The sequence below is a fragment of the Prionailurus viverrinus genome, chromosome C2 (genome assembly GCF_022837055.1).
Source record: "Prionailurus viverrinus isolate Anna chromosome C2, UM_Priviv_1.0, whole genome shotgun sequence".
NCBI classification, from domain to species: domain Eukaryota; kingdom Metazoa; phylum Chordata; class Mammalia; order Carnivora; family Felidae; genus Prionailurus; species Prionailurus viverrinus.
In genome coordinates this window covers 140,735,196-140,740,939 of record NC_062569.1, presented here as the reverse complement: position 1 = coordinate 140,740,939, position 5,744 = coordinate 140,735,196, and the positions used below count along the sequence as shown (strand labels likewise).

The following is a 5,744-nucleotide window of genomic DNA, read 5'->3' as shown; positions in this document are numbered from 1 at the left end:
AAAAATTACAAACTGGGGCGCCTGGGTGGCTCAGTCGGTTGAGCTTCCGACTACGGCTCAGGTCATGATCTCGCGGTTCGTGAGTTCGAGCCCCGCTTCGGACTCTTTGCAGACAGCTCAGAACCGGGAGCCTGCTTCGGATTCTGTGTCTCCCTCTCTCTCTGTCCCTCGCCCACTCATGCTCTGTCTCTCTTGCTCTTAAAAATAAATAAACCCCTAAAAAATTTAAAAAAAAATGATGAACAGGTTATGTGGTGCTCTTTTCTGGCTGGAGCCAGGGAAGATGCAGAAGAGAATAAAAAGATGGCTCCTGCTATGTCAGGAACCCCTAAGAAAAAGGAAAAGACAAACCAAAACAAAACAGACCAACAAAAAAACTTGAAAATCAAACGCTTAAGAAAGAAATTAGCCCAAAGGATGTTTTGAAAGGCAAGGAAAAAGCTTATCTATGAAAAAGATAAGCTATCACAAAGAATATAGATGGATGTACAGAACCGATACAAGAATAGCTAGGATGGCAAGAACAGCTGGCAACTTCTCTGCACCTGCAGAACCCAAATTGGCACTTGCCATCAGGATCGGTGTGACCCCCAAATTCTGAAAGATGCTGCGGCTTCTTTGTATTCGCCAGACTTTCAGTGGTACCTTTGTTAAGCTCAACAACGCTTCCATTAACTGGAAGTCCGTAAGTGAATGTTTTTCATGCATGGTTATGGCAGAATCAGCAAGAGTTGATTGCCGCATCTCTTAGTAAATATGGCATTGCTGGAGCGGAGGATGTAATTCATGAGATCTACACTGTTGGCAAACCCTTCAAAGTAGCAAACAATGTCTACTGGTTCTTCCCATTATCTTCTGAACGAGGTGGCTGGAAGCACAAGACCATTCAGGGGCCCCTTAGGTGGCTCAGTCAGTTAAGCATTTGACGTGGGCACAGGTCATGATCTCATGGTCGTGAGTTCAAGCCCAGCGTCTGGCTCTGTACTGACAGCCCAGAGCCCAGAGCCTGGAGCCTGCTTCCGATTCTGTGTCTCCCTCTCTTTCTGCCCCTCCCCAGCTCACACATGTGTGCTCTCTCTCTCTCTCAAAAATAAATAAATATTTAAAAAATTAAAAGAAAAAGACTATTCATTTTGTAGAAGTTAGAGATGCTGGCAAAAGGGAAGACCAAATTAATAAGCTTATTAGAAGTGTTAAATAACAAAAATTCAACTGAGTACATTTTAAAGATCTAATGGGTTTATTAATTGATTTGTGAATGGGCCAGCATTCCATCTAGCAAGTAGAAGGGATCTCCAAAAGGATAGAGAAAAGGTTTAAAGGTAGAGAGGGGGTGGAAGAAAGGAGATTATAAGCAGAGAATCCATTGTTTCAGGTAAAGTTGCTTTCCTAAGGGGACCGAAAGGGTCTATCAGTAAATTTCCTAGCGCTGACCAGGAAATTCCCATGTTGACTGGCTAAAGGTTACCCTTCTAAGGGCTTGAAACTGCAGTTAGATTAAGTGTTAAGTCTTGGTTTACTGACCTGGGGCCTTAACCTAAGTGATACCACTTTTGGGTCTGTGGTTTTCTTAACAGAAGAATAAACTAAGGTATCTATCATGATTATTTTTGTAATCTGGCCAGTTAATAAACAGTTACTGCTTCCAAACCGAAATGTAAAGCAAACACCCCCCCCCCCCCCAAAACAACAAGAACAAGAATAACAACAACAACAACAACAACAACAACAACAAACACAGGTTATGTGGTTGACCAAAGAGAAACTGGGACAAGTACACACCCAATTCTTCACATTTGTTACCTAAGGGAGGTTTGGTGGGGGGGATCATTTACTTTCCATTAATGAATGAATGAATGAATGAATGAATTAAATCAGAAAAGGGAAGACACAGGCAGGAGAAAAGAAAAAGTAGAACACCATCCTGGTGATGGGTGCTAGGTGAGAGAAGGGCTGGCTACCAATATGGCAGCCAGCCTCATTCTCTCCTCTCTAATGGGATCAGAGAGCTGCTTCTGACTTTTTGAGTGCAGAGATTTGGAGAAGGATGTTGCCTAAGGAGGAGGAGTATGGCTGCACTACCCAATTTGCCTGCAATTCTGGATAGCCCCTCTTCTCTGTAGAGTTGTGTTCAGGTTGCCCAGGGCCAGTCTCCTCCCGGTTATGTGCAGTCATACGGTAATATCCTGCCTCAGGAGAAGTTCTGTCCTTACTTGCGCCAAGCTCAAGCTCCTAGGGTGGAGGGATAAGGTCAGCGGAAGGCTATTGATGGATGAAGGCACATCAACTCCAGGCATGAGCGGAAACTTCTAGATGAGTCAAGAAATTTGCCAGACATCTATACTCTTCTCCTCACCCCACCCACAGAGCAAGCACTGATTTGTGTGTGGATGTCACTGTCTAAAGTTCTTCTAGGAAAAAATATGGCACAATACTATGTTAAGTTATTAATCTGTGCTTTTTATGACACAATAATATGCTTTCTCTATTATGTATATTATCTCTCTATTAGGTATACATATTATATATGTCTATTTTATATTTATCTTTATTTATATTTATGTGTCTTTTCCTCCTCATTTGTGCAAATAGTTGGTGCTGGGGAAGTGTGAGGCAGGATCATGTTTCTGGCTATTAAGTTCCAATAACGCAAGTCTGAAGAAGTCATGAAAGATTGCCAGAAAAGGCCAAATGGAGGATTTGTGGGCATTGACCAAGTGCTTGGGCCAGACACACGATGGGAGGTGAATTTTCCAGGCTAGAAGGAGATTCCCATGGGAATAGGGGAGTGTTGGGAGGAGAAGGGAGGAGTCTGTGGGAGCAAGGACATAAGGTCCTTGCCTGATTTTCAACCATATAAAAAAGGGAATAATAAGACTTCATGGAGGAAATAGATGCTTGGAATTGAGAAAAATGAAATTAAGGGGATCTGTTCTTCCAACAACAAACATTTTAGAATTATAGAAAATGTTGTACTGAATATTCTAATGTCTCTGTGCAAGAGTTTTTCTGTAATTTATGCTTTAGAAGTTGACTTCCTAGGTACTAACCTTCAAACTTTGCTAGATATTGTGAAAATGCCTTAAACATTAAACCAATTTGCCCCCTCAATCTCTAACCTTTCTTTTCTCAAATTTAAACTATGCTCCATTTAGTAAAACTTCACTGTTCATTCATCATCAGGAATGTACATTAAGAATTTGAAAGTTCCTATTTCCCCTCCTTCCTCACCACTACTTACTTTTGAATTTTTTCCAGTCTTGGGGACATGAAAAGGTACCTTGTTTTAATTTGCATGTTCCTATGACTAGCAAGTTACTTTTTTTTTTTTTTAATATCTTCCTTGGTCATATAGAGATTCTCTTCTGTGAACTGAAGGTTTATATTGATTTCTCATCAGGGCTTTTTGTGGTCTTACTTTTAGGATATTTTTATGTATTCTATATTAAATTTATTTCTCAAAAGTACTGTAAATATTTTCTCTGTCTGTAGCTTGCCTTTTAACTTTGTTTCTGGTCCCTAATGTATAAAGATTTAACATCTTTATGTCATCAAATATATAGTTTGTACTTGAGGGCTTAGTCTTTTTTTTTCTTCATAGACTTTATTTTTTAAAGTTTTAAGTTCATACCAAATTGAGCAGAAGATACACGATCTCCCATACACCTTCTGTTCCAACTCCTGTGTGACCTCTTCCATTATCAGCACCCCTATCAGAATTGTACATGTGTTACAACTAATGAATCTTTCTGTATTTTAAGGAATCTTGCCTGACTTTCCTCGTATAAGATAGTCTCCTACATTTTCTTCTAAAACTTTTAAGGGTTGCTTTTAGCTTTTAAGTCTTTGATCCATGTGGACTTTCTATTTGTTTATGGAATGAGGAGAATTTAATTTTCGGGTATATTTTAAGACGTGTTTCTTAATCACATGGGGTCAGCCCATCCTATTAGCAGATTCACCTGCAGCGCTACTGAAAAATCCAGGATAGCAAAGCTGTTCATGGCGGGCATCAGGACCAGACTTGTGCATAAGTCACTGGGCTCGTAGATAAGCCTCAGAAACCAAAGAGCAAACTAGTGGTGTTACTTGGTTGAGTGAGTGATGTGACTTCTGTGGAGTCTTCTATGCTGTGGACATTGGCCAGTAGGAAACCAGGAACATTCACTGATTGAAAAAGGATATAATTGGCCTGGCCTCACAACTCAATATTAGTCTCGGGATCAAAACAAGCAAACAACAAGCAAATATGGGAGACCTAACACTGCCAAAGTATTTTTTTGAAGAAAATATGGATAACCTAGAGGAGACTTGTTTCTGGATAATGTTTCCTCCCTGTAGCAAAACAAATTTATTTAACACATACTATGATCTTCTTCATGTTCTTAAAAAACTGAACGTGGCGGAACGGAAAAAATCCATTAAAATAGGATGATTTAGTTGGGAAAAATAAAATTTATATTATTTCTCTGCATCCTGGAAGAGAATAAAATAACATCAAGTTTAATAATTTGAGCAGAGATTCATTTCGTGTTTTCCCAAAAGGTAAAACAATTACACAGAATTTCATGGTAATTTTAATATTTATACAGTTGTTTTAAAAGAAAATAAAAGAAAACCTTAACCTATATACAGCACTTCTACTGATGATTTCTGAAGTAAAAGGGTAATATCAAAATTAAAAAGTATAACCCAGAATCCAGTGTACTTTCTAAGATGAATGTCAATTTCAGTATTTGAAATAGAGATCGATCTTTGTAATAAAATTAAAAGTAAGTTAAAATAATTAGCTGGGACTATCCCACATGCATTCTAAATCCCCCAAGTAGTGTAGGTAATTTTTCTTATTCTTCCACAACACATGGCATTCTTTCTATGAATGACATCAGTTTGGAAATACCCTGTGGTTTTCTGAGTTATAAATGGATATCTCACTATGAACGCCTGATTATATTATGATTCATACTTTCACTTCTGTTTTTTTATACTATCATTTTGCAAAAGTGAAAATGAAACTGTTTCCTTGGCCAACAGTGTACAAGGGAGAAGAAAAATAAGGTTGAATGTAATGATTTACAGATATTTAGGGATTATAGTCTGAGAATATTGTGAAAATAACTTCTTAAGGAAAAAGCAATGTAGTTATGACAAAAATTCTCTTAGAAAGTTATTCTGGGACTTAACGATGGCCATTGCCAGAGCTCTGCTTTGCATAAAAAATTTACTTATGATTTCTTTTGGCATCAATCTATCTATCTATCTATCTATCTATCTATCAATCATCTATCCATCCATCTATAATTCTTTTAAAACTTTTTTTTCCATGGAACTGGGTTATGAATCCTAGCCTTCTACCTGTAGAATTTGTTCTTTTAACCAGTACATTATAATAGAAAGATGATGATAGCTACCTAGCTACTTAGGTAGATGCTAAATAAGAAAGAAAGAAAGAAAGAAAGAAAGAAAGAAAGAAAGGGAAAGAAAGAGCACGGAAGGAAGGAAGGAAGGAAGGAAGGAAGGAAGGAAGGATCATATGGAAAGTTCCAACATGAATCCATGTTTTAAAGGCGTTAGTGATAATTAAAGTTTCCTTAGGGCAGGGTCACACCTGCTCACTGCTGTGTCAGCTTCTGGCACATAGCAACATTCGACAAATATTTGTTGAATAAATGAACACAACAGAATAAAAGTAAATTCTTGTACTTCATGGTTTTCTGTGGAAAACCACAAGAAAAAAAATGTCT

General features: G+C 38.1%; 1 pseudogene; it reads left to right on the top strand.

Moving 5' to 3' along the window:
• Positions 1–384: 384 nt before the first annotated feature.
• LOC125174542 (60S ribosomal protein L7-like) lies at positions 385–1,201 on the top strand (annotated as a pseudogene).
• Positions 1,202–5,744: the final 4,543 nt, after the last annotated feature.